Here is a 21,859-nt window from a genome sequence, read left to right as displayed (position 1 = left end):
CAACCCACTCCAGTATTCTTGCCTGGAGAATTCCATGGAAAGAGGAGCCAGGGGGGCTACAGTCCACGGGGTTGCAGAAGAGTTGGACATGACCGAGCAGCTGAGAATGCATGTATGCACCACAAGGGTCAGAGACCATGAAAACCAGTACACGGAGTGTCATTCACCCCAGATTTCCTTAGCTACGTCCGGACACGGCAGACATAATGATAATGTCCACGCAGTTCCCAAACGGAGCATCTCCTGGGCCTCCAGCAAACCTCACACATTTCAAAGGATGAGACGCATTCGGGACACACAGTCTGACCCTCATGGAATTAGGCTGCAAGCCAGCAACTAAAACAGGTCCAACGATCCTTCAAGGGCTGGACGATTCCAAATAACCCGAGGGTGAGAGAAGGAATCGTGAGAGAAACAGAGGAGATTTTTCACGAATGACACGGTGAGCAAAATAAGCTGAGGTTGCGTGCTCAGTGGTGTCTGACTCTTTGCAACCCTGTGGACTGTAGCCCCGCCGGCCTCCTCTGCCCATGGCATTCTCCAGGCAAGAATACCAGAGTGGGTTGCCATGTCCTCCTCCGTGGGGTCTTTCCGAACCAGGGCTTGAACCCCCGTCTCCTGCATGGGCAGGCGGGTTCTTTACTGACTGAGCCATCAGGGAAACCCGTGACAATCTCTAAGTCTGCCCATGGTGCTGCCAATGGCATAATTTCATTCTTTTTCATGGCTGAGTAATATTCCACTCTGAATGTGTAGCACTCTGCAACTACTCCTGTGTCAATGAACATTTAGGTTGCTTCCATGTCTTGACTGTTTTGTAAACTCATTCATATTATTTTTTTAAGTTCTACATACATACAAAAATAATGTATTTGTCTTTCTCTGAATCATTTCACTTAGCACAAGAGGGGTGGTGTCCTTGAGTCTTTTCGTGGGGACGGAATAGATGTAGCATCATATTTACCATCTGAGCTGCCAGGGAAGCCCCCTACGACTCAGATTTCCTTGTGAAAAATGCCCGCAAAGTCACGCTTCCTCATTTTAATGTTTTTAACATTTCAACACGCAGTTACAATGCCATAGGAATGAACAGTGAAGCAGGAAATGGCAATGCACTCCAGTATTCTTGTTTGAGCTGAGCAGATACAAACCGTTATGTACATGATGGGTCATTAACAATGTCCTACTCTATAGCGTGGGGACTATATTCAATACCCTGTCATAAACCACAGTGGAAAAGCATATGAACAAGAATGTATCCATGTGTATCAATGAGTCACTTTGTTGCACAACAGAAATTAACACAACATTGTAAATCAAGTATACTTCAAAAAATAAGTAAATAAAGAATAAATAATAAGGATAATAATATAAATAATATAATAATAAATAATAAAGAAATTAATAGAAACTTAACTGACATACGAGCTGCATATGTGTGTATGTGTGTGTGTGTGACTCAGTCGTGTCCGACTCTTTCGTGACCCTGTGGACTGTAGCCTGCCAGGCTCCTCTGTCCATGGGATTCTCCAGGCAAGAATATTGGAGTGGGTTGCCATTTCCTCCTCCAGGGGATCTTCCCAACCCAGGGATGGAACCCAGGTCTCTTGTGTCTCCTGCATTGGCACATGGGTTCTTTACCACTGAGTCTCCTGGGAAGCCAGGTACAGGGTTTTATAAACCTTTAGCTGTGCAAATCTTCCTTTTCATTAAATGCACTGGAAGATCTGTACCGGGATTCACCTCCTCCAGGGAATAAATAACATCCAATACATTGTTTTAAACAAAGGACATCAACCCTGAATATTCTCTGGAAGGACTGATGTTGAAGCTGAAGTTCCAATGTTTTGGCCACCTCGTGCGAAGAGCTGACTCACTGGAAAAGACTCTGGTGCTGGGAGGGATCGGGGGCAGGAGGAGAAGGGGACGACAGAGGATGAGATGGCTGGATGGCATCACCGACTCGATGGACGTGAGTTTGAGTGAAGTCCGGGAGTTGGTGATGGACAGGGAGGCCTGGCGTGCTGTGGTCCACGGGGTCGCAAAGAGTCAGACACGACTGGGCGACTGAACAGCAACAAAACTACTGTGTATGAGGGCTGCTCGATATATTTATGCTGCTCTGATCAGTTTTCACCCGAGGACCACTCACTCGGAGGAAAGCTTTTAGCACGTCGGCCCTGTGCTGCTACAGGAAGTAAAAACCATCTCGACGTGTCGATGCTAACACCTGTTTTTTGTCGTCTTGAGTTGGACGAGGTGATAAAAAAATGTGCCAAGGTAGATTTGGACGACGTTAAATGTAGACTCTGCAAAAATGATCAAAATGAAAGACAAGTTCGCAGAGAGCAAGCAGTAAAGTGAACTTTAAGAAAAAGATTTAAAGGAAAAAGGACAGGAACATTGCGACATTTTTCCCGTCGTTTTTTGAAAGTTTTTTTTTTTTATGGACCATTTTTAAAAGCTTTATTGAATTTGTTCCAGTCTTGCGTTTGTTTTAATGTTTTGGGTTTTTTTGGCCGAAAGTCACGTGGGATCCGAGCTCCCAGGCCGGGGGATGGAACCTGTATCACCTCGGAAGGCGAGGTCTGAACCGCTGGACACCGGGGACATCCCTCCGCAGTCTTTATACATACAGCTTCTCCACGGGCTGTTTCGATGAATCATGGAGCGTATTTCACCAGAAAGAGTTAGCCCGCCCTGAAAACCCTCACAAAGGTCAACCAGCAGTTGTACCTTTAAATGGCGTGTGGTTCACGGCGTGTCGGGAAAGCACATGCCTCCTTTGAAACTTAACGTGTTAGCTGTCAACCTTGAAAGTCTTTTGTCGTGCACAGAGAAAGTTATCATTGCTCGTGTCCCCTGCGGGCTGCTACAAAGGACCATGAACTGGGTCAGGGAGGAGGGAAGGGAGCTTAAAACCACAGGCATCCGTCAAACTCATCTTCGCAGAGGCAGAGGGACGGGGCGGGCTGGGGAGGGGGCCTGGGATGTGTCCGCAGGAGCATAAAGAAATCCACTCTGTTCTCAGCGTGCTCCTGGGGGTCTCTTTCCACCCACCGCACACCTGGAAAGCGATTTGTTTTCCCAAGTCCGGAAGCGAAAGACGGACAGAAACTCAGAGACACGGGAAACCCTGCAGGTCCCGGCCAGTCACGGTGCCGATGGCTCACAGGCCTGACACTTCGTGCTTGTTGGGAGTCATCTCCCGACACAGACAGAGCTGGGCCCAGGCCCGGACACCCGGGGATGGTCTCACACCCTGGCACGCTGTTCTGTGGTCACCGGAGAAGGTCAAGGTTAGAAAAGTCCCTGCCTTGGATTTTCTTGGACTTTCCCCACACACGGGACGTGGATTTCATCTCTGGTTGTGGCAGGAGCAGAAGGGGACGACAGAGGATGAGATGGTTGGATGGCATCACCGACTCCATTGAGTAAACTCCGGCAGTTGGTCATGGACACGGAAGCCTGGAGTGCTGCAGACCATGGGGTCACAAAGAGTCAGACACGACCAAGCACCTAACAGTCTTGCCTCTGCACCACTTAGAAGGACCCTGAGGTGACTGCAGGCGACCTGGGCTACCCGTGGTCATCTCCCAGCCCAGGGCAGCCCCAACGAGATGGGTTAGGTAGCCACGTGGAGTCTCCATGCTCTGCATAGGACACCAAAAGCTCACACCAGAATCAGTGTAGAAATTTTCTTTTTTCCCCTCTACCCAATCTAAGAAGCTTTTTTATATTTTAGCTTGATGATTTTTTTTATCTTATGTGATTTGATTTTGCTTCAGATTCTTTTACATTACACATTATTACAAGACACTGAATGTAATTCCTTGGGCAGGAACTCAGTGTTTATCTGCTTTATATGTGGTGGCTGCTGCTGCTGCTAAGTCGCTTCGGTCGTGTCTGACTCTGTGCGACCCCACAGACCGCAGCCCACCAGGCTCCCCAGTCCCTGGGATTCTCCAGGCAAGAACACTGGAGTGGGTTGCCATTTCCTTCTCCAATGCATGCAAGTGAAAAGTGAAAGTGAAGTCGCTCAGTCGTGTCCGACTCTTAGCAACCTCATGGACTGCAGCCTACCAGGCTCCTCCGTCCATGAGATTTTCCAGGCAAGAGTACTGGAGTGGGTTGCCACTGCGTCCGTCTGCTAATCCCAAACTCCTGATTTATTCCCCCTCTTGGCTTTCCTGGTGGCTCAGTGGTAAAGAATATGCCTGCCAGTGCAGGAGACATGCATTTGATCCGTGGGTCAGGAAGATCCCCTGGAGGAGGCCATGGCACCCCACTCCAGTATTCTTGCCTGGAAATCCCATGGAGAGAGGAGCCTGGAGGGCTACCGTCCACGGGGTCACAAAGAGTCAGACACGAGCGAGCGACTAACACTTTTGCTTTCTTTCACTTCAGCTACTTAACAACAACACCAAATGCATATTTTACCTTATTGAAAATATTTTTCGTGTTACTTTATCTCACTTTATTTTGTTTTTAAGTGCGATGTTTAAGAACAGATTTCTTAGTGCGTAATACAAAACCGTTCTCAGTGGGCACAATGGCTCAGGCAGGTCGGACCGCCTGTGAGTGTGATCACACAGGATCCGTGTTTTTGTGAGTTTCTCTCACTGGGCATCACGTCCTGAGGGTTCCTCTCTGTTGCTGCCTGTGTCACAGTGTCCTTCCTTTTTCACGGTTGTATAATATTCCACGGTACAGATGGCCCTCACTCTGTGTAAATCTATTCCTCAAACAATTAAAAATAGAGCTACCGTATGATCTAGCCATCCCAGGTCTGGATCTATGTTGTTGTCATCGTTCAGTCGCTACATTGCATCCGACTCTTTGTGACCCCATGAACTGCAGCACGCCAGGCCTCCCTGTCCATCACCAACTGCCAGAGTCCATCCAAACCCATGTCCATCGAGTCGGTGATGCCATCCAACCATCTCATCCTCTGTCCTCCTCTTCTCCTCCTGCCCCCAATCCCTCCCAGAATCAGGGTCTTTTCAAATGAGTCAGTTCTTCGCATCAAGTAGCCAAAGGATTGGAGTTTCAGCTTCAGCATCAGTCCTTCCAATGAACACCCAGGACTGATCTCCTTCAGAATGAACTGGTTGGATCTCCTTGCAGTCCAAGGGACTCTCAAGAGTCTTCTCCAACACCACAGTTCAAAAGCATCAATTCTTTGGCACTCAGCTTTCTTCGTATGATTTCCTAAATAGTTCCTAATTAGCAGCTTTTCCAAAACAAACTAATATTAAATATATTCCAACGAAACCTCATTTCAAGTTACTACAGTTTCTCATCATCAACTAGCAAGTTTTAGGAAGTGATTCCTGAATCTGTTTCGGTGAGACTTACTTTGTTTTACCCTTGTTTTTAAAAGAGGTACTATGAAAATGCGTAAAATCCCCTCTGGTGACCTGATCCAGTGCCACCGGCTCCCCCCCTACCCTGTCCCCCTGCAGGGACCCCACCGTGAAAAAGAGGAAGCTTTTCCATCGCGGAGGGTTCTGCCCCCGGGCAGAGTTTCGTAACGTTTGCGCATTTAATTAAAGCGTTCAGCTGACAGATTACCGTTAAAAGGAGGCCCACTGTGTCCCCAGAAGGTTGCGGACCCTGTCGGTTGAAGGGCTGGTGGGCGGACGGGCGGTAGGGTCCCCAGAAGACGCAGGAAAGCTGTCCTTCGGCCCCATTTCTGTGATCTGGCGTCTGTGATCTGGCATCTGTGATCTGGGCTTTCCCCCTCTGAAGGGGGCCGGGAGGGTCTCCCCACCGCCCGGCTCAAGTCTGCTCACCTAGGACGGCCACCCTCCTTGCAGCCACGTGAGTCACGGGACCCGGGATGGGGCGGGGGGACCACGAAGGGGACAGTGTCCCCCACGGAGGCCCCGGGAGGCTTGGGGACACAAAGTGTCCATTTTAACAATGTTTGTTAATGGGGTTCCCAGGGGGCGCTACTGGTAAAGAACCCGGCTGCCAACGCAGGAGATATAAGAGACGCTGGGGCGATCCCTGGGTCGGGAATATGCCCTGGAGGAGGGCATGGCAACCCATTCCAGTATTCTTGCCTGGTGGGCTACGGGCCATGGGGTCGCAAAGACTCAGGCACAACCGATTTTGTGCCGAGAGGGCTCACATCACATCAGCTCTTCTCAAGACTGTGTGAGTGTAACGCAGGCACCCCAGAGCCATAAGGGTTACTCATGGGGTTTGCGGAGAGAGGACAAAGGATGTGAACGGGTTATGAGATGGGGGCTCTAATGATGCCTAAGGCGTACGGGGAAACGTCCCCCATCCTTCCACACCCTAAGGTGCTCTTGTTGTCATGCCTGGCTGAGATGGAAACAGTGGCTCTGAGTTGAGAAATCTGCCTAAGATCCAGAGGCAGGGAGGGGAGAAGGTGGGTGCCCATGGCTGAGGGCACATGGCTACCGTGGTGTCCAAGCCTTGGTCAAAGGAGGAGATGAGGGCTCTGTGGACTTCTGTCTTCCCACTGGAAGGGCGGGGCACACTGGCTCCTGGTGGATGAGTCATAACAGTTTTGGTGGGAAACGATAGAAACTTGGCTCATGAGAAGCAGAGGTCAATGCAGAAACCGACTAGCTGGGCCATCAGAAATGTCGGGGCAGCTTCAGGAATGGCTTGATCCAGGGGCTGAAGTCATCATTTATGCCCTGTCCGTTCCTGTATTCTCTGAGCAGGGGGACACCAAGGGACTGGATACAGGTCAGTGCAGGGGACATGAGGGGCTTGGACGCCAGGTCAGTGCAGGGGACACGAGGGGCCTGGACGCCAAGTCAGGGCAGGGGACATGAGGGGCCTGGACGCCAGGTCACTTCAGGGGACACGAGGGGCCTGGACGCCAGGTCAGGGCAGGGGACACAAGGGGCCTGGACGCCAGGTCAGGGCAGGGGACACGAGGGGCCTGGACAGGAGCTCAGTGCAGGGCACACAGGGGCCTGGATGCCAGGTCAGGGCAGGGGACACGAGGGGCCTGGACATCAGGTCACCTCAGGGGACACAAGGGGCCTGGACGCCAGGTCACCTCAGGGGACACGAGGGGCCTGGATGCCAGGTCACCTCAGGGGACACTAAGGGCCTGGACAGCAGGTCCCATTCAGCAGGAGACACGAGGTGATGGCTGAGTAGCTTGTCCAGAGCCCCAGCCCCGGGGCCGGTCCCCATCCCCAGCGTCCCTCCATCTGTTGCTCCCCGTGCGTTCCTCTGCCCTCTGCCTGTGAGATCACAGAGAGCATCCAGCATCCCTCGACCTCTCACCGGCTCCCTCCCTGCCTTCCGTCATTACCAGGAACACCCTCGTGTCAGGCTCTGAACTCAGCACAGAGCTGACCATGTCCCACACCAGGCCCTTCACCCCTCTGCACCTCAGGGTCCCCAGAGAGCCCCGTGGACAGAGGTGCGTGGCTGGCTGCAGTCCACAGGGAGGCAAGGAGTCGGACACGACTGAAGTGACTTAGCACGCACACCCATAGGACGATGCCCCCTAAACACCAGACGATGTGGCCCGAGGGCTCCAGGAACCGGGGCCCGACCCTTCATGCTCTTCCCTCTGGGACGCAGGGTCAGGAAGGAGTCGTCTGTGACCTTCGCAAAGAAGGGAATGAGAACCGTAGCCACCGGCCAGCTCTCCTGGTCCACGGAGGCATCTGGGAACATGCTTCGTGTGAACAGTGAGGATGCCCAGGCCATCTCTTCCTTCTGTTCAAGTCCTGGCGGGCATTCAAGGAGCCTCGGGGACCGCAGACCCAGACACGTGGGTGGGCGGTCAGCTCGAGACACCCGGCACTGACCGAAGGGGTGCGGACGATGGAATCAAGGGAGGGACGGTCTCCAAATGAGGGGTGAACAGGGAGCCAGGGAGTTCGCGGGGCAGCAGGTCAGTGAGATACAGCAAAGCACCCCAGACCCAGCCTTACGTTTCCCCTGGTGTTCACGAGGCTTTTTTTCAAAACGAAGCCAGCATTTGCATCATATGCAGTTAACCCTTCAAAGTAAGCAATACATGTGTGTGTGTAAGTCGCTCAGTCGTGTCTGATTCTTGGACCCCGTGGACTGCAGCTCCGCCAGGCTCCTCGGTCCATGGGATTCTCCCGGCAAGAACACTGGACTGGGTTGCCATTTCCTTCTCCAATGCATGAGAGTGCAAAGTGAAAGTGAAGTCACTCAGTCGTGTCCGACTCTTAGCGACCCCGTGGACTGCAGCCTACCAGGCTCCTCCATCCATGGGATTTTCCAGGCAAGAGTACTGGAGTGGGGTGCCATTGCCTTCTCCGACGCTGTAGCCTGGAAGCCCCCAGAAGCTGGAAGAGGCGGGAAGGACCCTCCCCTGGAGCCTCTGGATGGAGCTCAGCCCTGGGACCCCTTGAGCTCAGAAGTCTGGTCCCTAGGACTCGGGGAGGATGGATGTCTGTGGTTTTAACCCCCCAGTGTTGGGTTCTGGCAGCCCCAGGAGACTGACCAATACTGGCAAGTTTCCACTCTCTCTGTGGGCACTGGGAAGCCACAGTCACCAGTTGGCACTTTCTACTATAAACCAGAGCCCAGCCTTCCACACCTCTTTATTGGTTCGTCTCTGCTTCCTTTCTGGCCCCGCAGAAAAGCCCAGGCATGTGGGCAGCCCCTCCTCCCACCCATTGTGGAACCGTCACTCACTTGCTCAGTCATGTCTGACTCTTTGCGACCCCATGGGCTGCAGCACGCCAGGCCTCCCTGTCCATCACCATCTCCCAGAGGTTGTTCAAACTCATGTCCATCGAGGCGGTGATGTCATCCAACCATCTCATCCTCTGTCGTCCCCTTCTCCTCCTGTCCCCAATCTTTCCCAGCATCGTGGTCTTTTCCAATGAGTCAGTTCTTCAAATCAGGCATCCAAAGTATTGGAGTTTCAGCTTCACCATCAGTCCTTCCAGTGAATATTTAGGGCTGATCTCCTTTAGGATGGACTGGTTGGATCTCCTTGCAGTCCAAGGCACTCTCAAGAGTCTTCTCCAACACCACAGTTCAAAAGCATCCATTCTTCGGCGCTCAACCTTCCTTACGGTCCAACCAACTCTCACATCCGTACATGAAAAACCATAGCTTTGAGTAGACAGACCTTTGTCAGCAAAGTGATGTCTCTGCTTTTTAATAGACTGTCTAGGTTTATCGTAGCTTTGTTTCCCAGGAGAATTAGCCGTTTTCTGACCTCATATTGCAGCCCTCTGGCCCTGCAGCTCCCTCTGAGGTTGGTGGCAAACGAGACTTCCTATGGAAGTCCACTGACATCTCCTCTTCCTCATTAAACAGCTTCCAAACTCTGCCCATTTCGCATTTACTCATTTCCAGACCTGACTCTTACCGACTGGGGGGCGGGTGGTCAGTGTCTGACCGTGTATCTCCAAACATCTGTATTCGTTTCGCTCGTAACCCAGATACAGGCTGATGGTCAGACCATCAGCTAACTCTCAGCGAAGCGCCGTGTCTTTCCCAGGCTCCAGATGAAAACCAGAATTAAGTTGGCAAGCCATGAAATGTCCTTCTGCGCTCCCCTCCCCCCAGGTCATCTGGACCCTCTCCGGGGGACGGGCTCTTTGGAGACCCTTCCTCCGGGCCAGGTCAGATTCACCAGGTTTTCCCCATAGGTTGTGGTGTGTGGTCTGCCCAGCCTGGGAGACCCTCGTCTCTGACCTTCTCCAGCTGAGCTTGCAGGGGTCTGGGGGGATCCAGGCAGGAGACGTGTCTGTGGAGTTTTATGTCTAATACAGACTAGTGCCCAAGAGGGCTCACTGTGGCACCTTCGCTTAAAATATCTTTTTCTGGGGGAACGCCAAGCACCTCCTGAGAAATCGCCAAGACGCGCAACTGGGTCTGTGTTCAGTGGCATGCGAGCGAGCTTTTCCATGTTGCCAGGGCTTCCCTGGTGGCTCAGGTGGTAAAGAATCTGCCTGCAAGGCAGAAGACACAGGTTCTATCCGTGGGTCAGGAAGATCCCCTGGAGGAGGGCATGGCAAGCCACTCCAGTATTCCTGCTGGGGGAAATCCCGTAGACAGAGGTGCCCATAGGGTCGCAAAGAGTAGGACGCAAATGAAGCGACATAGCACGCATACACTGGGGAATCAAGGGTGGGCAGAACTATCTATATATCGCTGCCTCTATCTCTTCGTCTCTCTGACTTTCTCTGTCTACTGATCTGCTAAGCAAATCTCTCCCACTTCTTCACACAGCTGGCGTTCTGGTTCACCCACGAAGCAAGCCCTTGTGACTCTCACAATAGGTGCAACCTGCAAAGTCCTATTTCCCGGCAGGTCCGCCGCCCAACCCCCCTAGCCCAGGCCAGCTCTCTCTCTCTTTTTTTTTCTTTACACAGTGGCGCTTCACGTTAATTAATGCTTAATTAATGCATCAACTTTGAGTGGCTTCCTGCCTTAGAGACAGAGGCTAAATTTGCAGGTGTGATTCAGACCCGACGGCTGAGGAGTGCAGCTTGCCAATGGAAAAAAAAAAATTAAAGAACAAAACATTGTCATGCAAAAGAATAGCAGAGGTTTTTTTTTTTTTTTTTTCTTCCCCCTTTGGGTAGAAAGTGGACTCTGGCTCGTTTGGCGAAGTCTGGAGAGCAGAGAGAAACACACGGGAGTCTGAGAACCCTAGGCTGGGTCGTGGAGAAGACAGATGGAAATCACACACGTGTGGGCATGCAAATGATCTGTGATTCTCTGCGCCCCGATTGTGCAACTGTGGGACATGTAAACGGGGGACAGAGATAAGAGCCCTGCGCTTGCCTGTGTGCTCAGCCGTCCCGCGATCCGAGAGCTCCACTCAGAGCACAGAGGGACGGCCGCCCGGTGCAGTCTCCATCAGCCACCCCGTCTCCACCGCTCCACCTGCAGAGCAGAGTCCCTGAGGGGACGCCACACCAGAGGTAACGTCCCGGGGTGACAGAGACAGGGGAGGGACCCTGGAGAACGTGGACTCTGGAGGTCATCAGGTCCCACTTAGAGTGTGGTTCTGGCCTCAGAGTGGCCGGAGGGCCGTGGAAGATATCTTGCAAGCGCCCACGCCCGGCGTGGAGTAGAGTTCCCGTTTCCTCGCCGGCGGGCGGTGGATGTCTGTGTTTTCAGAGCTCAGTCATTCTGATACCCATCAGGTGGCAGCTTGTCCTCAGTGGGGTGTTACTTTACAATTCCCTGACGGGCTTACGACCTGTAGCTTCTTTTCCTGCGCCTCTTTGCTGTCTGGACAACTTCTTCGATGAAGCTCTTGGGTCTTTGGCCACCCCTTTTTCACTTGGGTTGTTTATTTTCCTAGTGATATTTTAAGAGCTCTTTACATATTGTGGATTCTGGTCTTTTTTTTTTTTTCTCCCCCAGATACGTCTTTTGCAACTATTTCCCCCCAGTCTATGGCTTGTCTTATTTTATGGCCAGAGTTGTTGGCAGGGCACATATTTTTAATTTTGACAAAGTCCAGCTTATCTGTGATTTCTTTCATGGATTGTGCTTCTGGGGCTGTGTCTAAGATGTTAGAGAAATCCTAGTGACGGTTTCGGCCAAGCCAAGAAAAAAGGCATCACCACACACAGGGTAATCTGGGTTTTTCTTCAGCATTATTGTATAGAAGTCTTACTGTTTTCTGTTCACATCTGGACTGTGATCCGTTTTGAGTTCATTACTACGAAGGGAGTGAGGTCTGTGTCTAGATTCTTTTTCTTTCCTGCATATGGATGAGTTGCTCCAATATCGTTTTTTAAAGGGACTGTCTTCGCTCCTTTTTGTCAAAGATCTTTGCTCGTTTTTGCCTTTTTTTTTTCTTTGCTCCATTATAATGCTTTTTGGTCACAGATCAGTTAAGCTCATGGAGAGTGTCTGCCTCTGTAGGCCCTGTTCTGTTGCATTGATCCATTTCTCTATCGTATCACCAATGCCGCACTGTCTTAAAAAAACATTTTTACCAAAAATATTCCTAAAAGGTCATGATTCTTTTTTTTTTCCACTTCACTATGGTTGGTGTAAAATAGTGTTTAAGTTACAGCTGTACAATCTAGTGATTCACAGTTTTTAAAGACAATACTCCCTTGACAGCTATCGTAAAATATTGGCTGTATTAACTGTGGTGTACAATATGTGTTTGTAGCTTTTTTTTTTTGTATTTTCCCCAACACTTGTAAAATTATTTCTTCAGTTCAGTCGCTCAGTCGTGTCCCACTCTTTTCGACCCCGTGGACTGCAGCACGCCAGGCCTGCCTGTCCATCACCAGCTCCCAGACTTTGCTCAAACTCATGTCCATTGAGTCCGTAATGCCATCCAACCATCTCATCCTCTGTTGCCCCCTTCTCCTCCGGCCTTCAATCTTTCCCAGCATCAGGGTTTTTCCCAGTGAGTCAGTTCTTCGCATCAGGTGGCCAAAGGATTGGTGTTTTTCAGCTTCAGCGTCAGTCCTTCCAATGAATATTCGGGATCGATTTCTCACTGGAGCCTAGTGGCTTTACAATATGGTGTTAGTTTCTCTGCTGAACGGCAAACTGAATCAGCTATGAAAGTGTTAGCTGCTCGGTCGTGTCTGACTCTCTGCGACCCCATGGACTGTAGCCCTCCAGGCTCCTCTGTCCATGGGATTCTCCAGGCAGGAACACTGGGGTGGGTTGCCATCCCCTCCTCAGGGTTTCTCATTAGTTAATCTATTTTATACATAATATCCTTGTAGCTTATTTTATAGATGAGAGCTTGTGCCTCGTATTCCCCTCCCTCTGAATTTCCCTACCTCGCTTCCCTCCCACCCCACCATCTTGATGACTGTAATTACTACTGTAATTACTACAGCTTATTACTGTAATAAGTCTTGAAGTCAGGTGGTGTCAATGAGCCCATTTTCTCCTTCTCCTTAAGTTGTGTGTTGGCTATTCTGGACTTTTTGCCTCTCGCTAAGGGCTTCCCTGGTGGCTCAGATGGTAAAGAATCTGCCTGCAATGCAGGAGACCGAGGTTCAGTCCCTGGGTCCGGAAGATCCCCTGGAGAGGGGAACGGCAACCCACTCCAGTCTTCTTGCCTGGAGAATCCCATGGACAGAGGAGCCCAGTGGGCTGCTGTCCACGGGGTCGCAAAGAGTCGGACACCACTGAAGGGACTTAGCACATGCACATAGAGTCTAAAATCACTTGGTCAGTATCCGCGTCTCATAAAAGGTGTTAGAATTGCAGGGATGTCTCCAGTGCCCCCACATAGGCCCCTTCAGGCAAGGATGACAGCCCCATCTGGGAAGACAGCAGAGTTCAGATGGGAGAGCGAACTTGCGGATGTCTCAGATACCCCTGCTTCCCGAGAGTTTGACATTTTCCTTCCAGCGTGTTCTCTCAGATCCCATCTTGCAATTGCTCAGCGGACACGGAGCCTCTGTCAAGGGCAGGTGTGGTGACTGTCCCTGTGGGTGATGGCACAGTTACAGCATGGCCTGGGCAACAGAAAACTAGCAAAATGTCGGACTCCCCCGCAGGCCCAGTGTGTGAGACCATAAAATGTCAGACTCCCCCGCAGGCCCAGTGTGTGAGACCATGTGCTTCCATGGCAGGGCGAGCGGGTTCCATCCCTGGTTGGGGAACTGACATCCCACCTTCCTCATGGAGCAGCTGTTTTATTTCTTTTCCAAATAAGAAAAATTGTAAAAGTAGAAGGAACTTAAAAAAAAAAAAAAGGAGGAAAAACTTTAGATACTGGTTAGAGAAGATACTCCTGAGCTAGGTATGAAATATACATGACATCGTGGCAAGATTTTGTAACCTAAAGATAATGATAAAGATAAAAAGGGGATGAGATGATTGGATGGCATCACCGACTCGATGGACATGAGTCTGAGCAAACTCCAGGAGTTGGTGATGGACAGGGAGGCCTGGCGTGCTGCAGTCCATGGGGTCGAAGAGAGTCAGACACGACTGAGTGACTGAACTGAACTGAACTGAAAGATACAAAATATTGAGACTTCCCTGGTGGTTCAGAGGTTAAGACTTTGCCTCCCAGTGCAGGGGGAGTAGGTTCAATTCCTGGTCAGGGAGCTAAATTCCCACATGCCTTTTGGCCAAAAAGCCAAGACATAAAACAGAGGGAGTATTGGAGCAAATTCCATAAAGCAAACCACTTTAAAAAAAATGCTCCACTTGACAAAATGATCCATATGAAACACATCTTTAAAGATGCAAAATGCGAGTGCATCTATCAGACGCCACCAACAGACGTAAAAGTTGCTCATTGTGTACAGAGAACTGCTGGCAGCACACAGGCCAGAAAAAGTGATGTGATTCAGGGTCATCAGCACAGCACACAGAGAGCAAAGCAGAGTTCCGGTGTGGCCAGTTCAAGACCCGAACAGGACTGTGTGGTTTGCAAATACGCACGACTGTATGTAAAGGAGATACCTAATGTCACTCTACTGTATAACACAGAGAACTCTACCCAATACTCGATAACGGCCTAAGCGAAAAAAAGAATCTGAAAAAGAGGGGAGGTACGTGTCCATGTGTAGCTGATTCACTTTGCTGTGTACCTGAGGGCTAGTCCGACATTGTACATCAACTATATACTCTTATAAAACTGGTTAAAAAGCAGCTGCAAATTTCTGAGGTTGTGATCATATTTGTAATCAAGGCAAATACATATATTAATTATAAATATGCATGTGCAGTACTATAGTCTTTTCTTTCCTTTCTAGCGACTGAAATTCTTCCGTGAATACGAACATAAACCATTCAGAATAGGAAAAATACTAAAACTTGTGAGGACGGAGAGGCATCAGTCGGGAGATTGGGACAGACAAATACAGAGCGCTATATAGACAGACAGTCAAGAAAGACCTGCTGTACAGCACAGGGAACTCTACTCAATATTCTGTAATAACGTATATGCTGAAAGAACCTTAAAAAGAATCTTAATAACCTATATGGGAAAAGAATCTTAAAATCTTAAAAAAAAAATCTTTTAAGAATCTTAAAAATCTTACATATATATATATGTAAAACTGATTCACTTCACAACAGAAATGAGCTCAACATTGTAAATCAACTATGTTTCAGAAAAAAAAATTTTTATAAAAAAAATTTTTTAACAACAACAAAAAATGGGAGATTGGGATTGACAAATATGCACCATCGAAATTATGCATAAAATAGATGAGCAATGAGAACCTACTGTACAGCACAGGGAACTCCACCCAGGCGTCTGTGGCACGTTGCTCATCGGCCAGACCCCAATATAAAATAAAAAGTTTAAAGTTTGAAAAAAAAAAAAAAGAATCAGTAGCCTAAAAACTAAAGCACACATATTATTCTGTGAATGCAAAAGCCTTATACTTAACTCGTTGACAATTGTGCAGAGTTTTGATCTGTTTTTTTATATTGTTACATACCCAAGTAAGTTGGAGAGCAAAAAGAATCATACTCTGTGTTGACCTAAACGGGAAGGAAATCCAAAAAAAAGAGGGGATATATGTATACGTATAGCTGATGCACTTTGCTGTACAGCAGAAACTAACCTAACATTCTGAAGCAACCCAGGGGCTGTGCTTAGTCACTCAGTCGTGTCCGACTCTTTACAACCCCATGGACTGTAGCCCGCCAGGCTCCTCTGTCCATGGGATTCTCCAGGCAAGAAGACTGGAGTGTGTCGCCATTTCCTTCTCCAGGGGATCTTCCCAACCCAGGTCTCCTGCGTTGCAGGCAGATTCTTTACCATCTGAGCCACCAGGGAAGCCCAAGAATACTGCAGTGGATAGCCTATCCCTTCTCCAGGGGGTTTTCCTGACCCAGGGATTGAACCCAGGTTTTCGGCATTGCAGGTGGATTCTTTACCAGCTGAGCCACCAGGAAAGTCAAGTACTGCAATAGAAAGCAACTAGATTGCAATAAAAAATAATTTTTAAAAAAAGGCAGTGTAATTTGGTGAAAGAGAGACGCACGGATCAATGGAAACACAATAGCGATCCCAGAAATATATCCGCACGAATATGATCCACTCGATTGTGTGGAAACAGCTGCTACCATCACTCTGATAAGACGGAGTTGAGTGACCCAACGGTGGGTCTGGCTTGGTTTGGCAAAGCCATGTCACGGAGGAAGTGCCAGTGGAGAACTCGAGAAAGACAGTCAACCCCAGAAAATAGAAGCAGAGACTGTCGACCTCTGCGGCCCTCGTGTGAGGTGTGACTTGAACCTTGGGTGACATGGCAAATCTCACCCCTCAGATGGAAACGATGACGCAGGCTGCTGGCGGACTGTGGTTGTTGACAGCGTGACGAATGAGTGCCCCCTTCCCCCATCCCACCCTTGTTTTCTTTTCTGCAACTTCAGGTTGGCGCCGTGTGTGGGAAGGATCTGGGGTGATGCTGGCTCTATTTTTTTTGGCGGGAAAATGTAGAGAATTGCTATCATTCCATCCTTCAAGAGCCTGGTAGAAATCACCAGTAAGTCCTTCTGCACATGGTGCTTTTTTTTGGGGGGGGGACGTTAATGATTATTGATTCTATTCTTTAATAAACACAGACCGATTCTAATGGCCTGTTTACCCTTGGGTGTGTCTCAGCAGGTCGTGTCAAGGATGTGGTCCAATCATCTAGGTAACAAAATCTGTGGGCATAGAACTCGTCATAGTATTGCTTGATTGTTCTTTCGATGTCTATGGAAAGGGCAACCCACTCCAGTGTTTTTTTTTAATTCTAATTAATTTAGTTTTGATGAAAGGATAATTGTTTTACAATATTGTCTTGGTTTCTGCCATATGGCAAGATGAATCAGCCACAGGAATACATACCTTCCTCCCCTTCTTGAACCTCCCTCCCCACTCTGCTTTTCTTGCCTGGAGAATCCCACAGACAGAGGGGCCTGGCGGGCTCGCTTTTCTTGCCTGGAGACTCCCACGGACAGAGGAGCCTGGCGGGCTACAGTCCACGGGGTCGCAGAGAGGCGGACACGACTGAGCGAGTAAGCAAGGGGTCTTTAGTGGCAGCCTGTCTCTGGTTTCGGATTTTTGTGATGTGTGTCTGTGTCTCTTTTATTGTTTTTATCGGAGGACAGCTTCTTTGCAACGCTGCCTCAGTTTCCAGGGTACGGCCAAGTGAATCGGCCGTACGCGTACCTGTGTCCCCTCCTGTGTGGATTTTTCTTTCCTTTTGGCTCACCACACGGCAGTGAGTACCGTTCCCTGTGTTAGACAGTAGCTTCTCATCAGTTATCTACTTTATACAGAACATCAGTGATATATAAGTGTCAGTTCCATCTCCCAATTCATCCTACCAACCCTTCCCCAGGTGGTGTCCATATATTTATTCTCTGAGTCTCTTTGTTTTTCCTTTGCCTGACTGGCAGTTAATTGACTTTCTCCATCTCTTCCAAGACCCAGCTCTTGATGTCTTTCTCTTTCCTGTCTTGATTTTCTGTTTTCAGTTTCTGCGCTTTCTGCTCTCACTTTTATCACTTCCTGTGTTTTACTCCCTTGGGATTTAAACGGATCCTCCTGTTCTAATTTCTAAGGTGGAAGTCTCCAGGGTTGGTTTTACATCTATTCTCCTTGCTAACTAACGTAACGCATTCAATTTAAAATGAGCGTAGCCTTTGTATCGGAATCCTGTGTGTGTGTTCGTTGCTCCGTAGTAAACGTGAGTCTTTGACACCCCGTGGACTGTAGCCCTGCCGGGCTGCTCTGTCCATGGGATTCTGCAGGCAAGAACACTGGAGTGGGTTGCCATGCCCTCCTCCAGGGGATCTTCCCGACCCAGGGATCGAACCCGGCTGTCCTGCACTGCAGGCAGATTCTGCACCATTTGAACCACAATTTGGGCTTTGAAAGACGTTATTGCAGCCATATAGAGAAATGCTTGCACAGATGTGTGTCTACAGAGTACAGAGTTCAGGCAATGCGTCCGAGTGCCCACAGCCTGGGGAGCAAGGGGACATACACCCGCTGGGTATTCAAGTGTGGAAAATGGCAGAGAGACACTGTATGTATGTGATGGAGGCGTTCATCAACGCCCAAAGTGAGAAGGTCATGGCAGGCGATGTGTACGGCATGCACGGTAAAATGTCTGCCTGTGTGGGTGAGTGTCATTCACTAAAACATAGAGTCACGACCGGAAATTAATAAGGGAGGTATTTTATTTGCTGGGCATGTTGAGGACTCTGAGCCTGGTGGGGGACAGCATCTTGGTAGCTCTGAGAAAACTGCTCCAAAGAGGTGGGGAGACAGCGGTCAGGCTGTTTACAAGTTTGCAACAAAGGGAGCAGGCGGTCTGAATAGCAAAGATCAGGTATCAGGGAAGGAATTGGGCATTCTGCGTATGGGAGGATGCAGGCTTGTGGGCTCACTGAATTCATTCATGCCGTCCATATGCACCTCAGCTGTCTTGGCAAATCCTGTTCCTTGTTTACCTTGCTGTTGTTCAGTCGCTCAGTCGTGTCCGATTCTTTGCGACCCCATGGACCGCAGCACACGAGGCCTCCGTGTCCATCACCAGCTCCTGGAGCTTGCACAAACTCATGTCCATCAAGTCGGTGATGCCATCCAACCGTCCCATCCTCTGTTGTTCCCTTCTCCTCCCGCCTTCAATCTTTCCCAGCATCAGGGTCTTTTCCAGTGAGTCAGTTCTTTGCATGAGGTGGCCAAAGGACTGGAGTTTCAGCTTCAGCATCAGTCCTTCCAATGAACACCCAGGACTGATCTCCTTTAGGATGGACTGGTTGGATCTCCTCGCAGTCCAAGGGACTCTCAAGAGTCTTCTCCAACACCACAGTTCAAAAGCATCAACTCTTTGGTGCTCAGCTTTCTTTATCGTCCAACTCTCACATCCATACACGACCACTGGGAAAACCATAGCTCATGCAGAGGGCAGAACTTGCTGATGGCCGTGACCTTTCTAGTTTACTGGTATGCGAGGAGATACTCTCATTTCACAGTGTAAGTATGTGAAATGTGTGTTTCAGGCACACCTGGAAGGATGCTACAGAGCAGACGCCTCCCACTGACCAGCTACGGGGTGGGCCAGGGCCCTCGAGGGAAAATAAGTTCCAACAGTGTTTCTTTCTAATGTTTATTTGTTTGGCTGAGTCGGGCCTTAGCTGTGACGCTCGGGCTCAGTACTTAGGGCTCGTGGCTGAGTTGCCCGGAGGCACACGCGACCTCAGTTTCCCAACCAGGGGTCGAACCCACGTCTCCTGCACTGTAAGGCGGATTCCTTTATTTATTTGTTTTTCAAACTGTAAAGTTTTTATTATTGGTGTGTAGACAATTAACAATGTTGTGATGGTTTCAGGCGGACAGCAAAGGGACTCAGGCTTACATATACATGTGTGCATTCTCCCCAGAACTCCCCTCCATCCAGGCTGCCACATGACATTGAGCAGAGTTCCCTGTGCTGTCCAGCAGGTCCTTGCTGGTTCTCCATGTTAAACACAGCAGTGTGTCCGTGTCCATCCCAAACTCCCTGGCTATCCCTTCCCCCATCCTTCTCCCTGGTGACCATAAGTTCATTTTCCAAGTCTGTGAGCCTCTTTCTATTTTGTAAGTAAATTCAGTTGTATCACGTCTTTTTGGAGTCCCCGTATAACTGACGTCAAAGACGGTTGCCCTTCTTTGTGTGACTTACTTCACTCAGTAGGAGAATCTCTGGATCCACCCCTGTTGGTGCGGATGGCTGTATTCCGTTCCTTTTTGTGGCTGAGTCATACTCCATTGTGTATACACACCGCATCGTCTTTCTCCACTCCTCTGTTGGTGGACATCTTGGTTGCTTCCATGTCCTGGCTGTTGTAAACGGCCCTGCTGGGGTGGCGTGGGTCATTTCAGAGCGTGTTTTTCTCTGCATGCCTGCCAGGGGTGAGATGGCTGGATCACACAGTAGGTCTCCGTTTAGTTTTCTAAGGAACCTCCATTCTGTTCTGCGCAGCGGCGGCAGCCATGTACAGCCAACGGTGTAGGCGGGTTTGCCAGGTGGATTCTTCACCCCTGAACCACCAGGGAAGTCCCTCGGTGTGTGTTCACGTCACGCTGAGGGCAGTTTTCCCATCTTTAACTTGGGTCAGCGTCCACCGAACGACCCGCGAGGCTGTTACCCATATCCTCACGTCTCTGTCTTTCCTGCAATCTCATCCCTTCACGCCCTACATTTTCTGAAAGATTCCTCCCCCTCTTTCGTTTCGCAGGATGATTGCTCTGGCTTTCTGTACTCCATCGGCTAAACTCTGCCTCTTTTCGCTTGTGTGTCTGTTTCCTGGGGCTGCTGAAAGGAAACCGTCTCCCCCCGACCCAGCTGGGAGCAGAGCTTGAACAATTCAGATTCAGTGCCTGGAGACCTGAAGTCAAGGTGTGTGTGGGAGGGTGGGTTCCTTCTGAAGGCTGTGGCTGGGAATCTTTTCCACGCCTCCATCCCAGCCTCTGGGCTTCCCTGGTGGCTCGGATGGTAACGAACCCGCCTGCCAATGCAGGAGACACAGGTTCGATCCCCGAGTCAAGAAGATCCCCTGGAGAAGGGAAGAGCAGCCCACTCCAGTGTTCTGGCCTGGAGAATCCCATGGACAGAGGAGCCTGGCGGGGCTATGGTCCACGGGGTCGCAAAGGGTCAGACACGACTGAAGCGACTCAAACTTTCACTTGTCACTTCGTCTCAGCTTCTGGTGTTTCCTGGCCCATCCTTGGCGTTCCTTGGCTTATTGAAGCATCTTCTCCACCTCTGCCTCCATTTCTGCCTGGCCGTCTCCCTCCTTCTGCCCAATGCCTCCCTGCATTTTTAATATTTATATCCTTTTTGCTGCATTGCATGTTAGCTGTGGTACTCAGGGTCTCCATTGCAGCTCACATGCTCCAGGCTGCTCAGACTCCAGCTGACGTCTGAAGGCTCAGTCTTGTGGCTCGCAGGTCGAGTTGCCCCAAGGCACGTGAAATCTTAATTCCCCTACCAGGGATCAAACCTGTGTCTCCTACCTCAGAAGGCAGATTCCCAACCCTTGTACCACCAGGGAAATCCCCCTAAACGTCCCCTTTTTATAAGGACACCGGTCATAGCAGACACGTTTCTCCTCTTGCTCCAGTAAGACCTCATGCGTGGTCAGTCGCTTCAGTTGTGTCCGACTGTCTGCAATCCCATGGACTGCAGCCTGCCAGGCTCCTCTGTCCATGGGATTCTCCAGGCAATGACACTGGAGTGGGTTTCCATGCCCTCCTCCAGGAGATCTTACCATCCCAGGGATCGAACCCGCATCTCTTGCATTTGCAGGCAGGTTCTTTACCCACTGAGCCAACTCGGAAGTCCAGATGGACCTCACGTGAACCTAAAAGAATTACATCTGCAAAGACACACCCCCTCTCCCCGCCTTGGAACGAAGGCGACTCTTTTACATACAGCGAGTTAGAGCTTCAGCCTGAACTTGAAAGGGGGAGACACAATTCACCCGTGACAGCCACAGAGTTTCCGGCATCTTTTCTGTGTCACCCCCATGGTCAACCAGAAAACCCATCGCAGCTTCCTCTCCTGGGCAGGTTCACAAACATTGCCCGGGGCCTCGGATCAAGGGCAAGAGGGCAGGATCTCCCACACGAGGCCGACGACTCACCCCTTCCCTGGCAGGCAGTGGCCGGAATGTCTGGGCGTGATGGTCAGATTCCAAAGCGGCCTTGTGTAGCTGCCAGCTCTCCATGATTTGCCACTTGTAAAGTCTTCTGTCCACGCTCGTGACTTAGCCCTGATGCTGGCGGGGACCCGGCTGGACTCAGCTAGAACCCTCCCCTCCGGGATGTACTGAGGTCTGAACAGCTCTTAGAGGTCTTCTCCTTGATGCCTAAAGCGAGGGCCAGCAAAGATGTACCCACATCCTGACCCCCTGGAACCCA

General features: G+C 50.1%; 1 protein-coding gene across 5 annotated transcripts in view; it reads left to right on the top strand.

Moving 5' to 3' along the window:
• LOC132344462 (P2Y purinoceptor 8) overlaps positions 1-21,859 on the top strand; it is a 48,365-nt gene that overhangs the window by 14,501 nt on the left and 12,005 nt on the right. The window contains exons 1-2 of one of the 5 annotated variants that reach the window (XM_059884050.1): positions 3,387-5,823; positions 10,581-10,922. The exons of 1 other annotated variant lie outside the window; for it this stretch is intronic. The gene's annotated coding sequence lies outside the window, so the exon portion shown is untranslated. Of the gene's footprint in view, positions 1-3,386; positions 5,824-10,580; positions 10,923-16,958; positions 20,337-21,859 lie in introns of those variants that run through there. 3 more of the 5 variants (XM_059884049.1, XM_059884048.1, XM_059884051.1) reach the window with 3 other exon arrangements.

This window comes from Bos taurus, chromosome Y (assembly GCF_002263795.3).
Source record: "Bos taurus isolate L1 Dominette 01449 registration number 42190680 breed Hereford chromosome Y, ARS-UCD2.0, whole genome shotgun sequence".
Classification (NCBI taxonomy): Eukaryota; Metazoa; Chordata; class Mammalia; order Artiodactyla; family Bovidae; genus Bos; species Bos taurus.
Note: the sequence above shows the minus strand (reverse complement) of the source record. Positions and strands in the feature narration are given on the sequence as shown.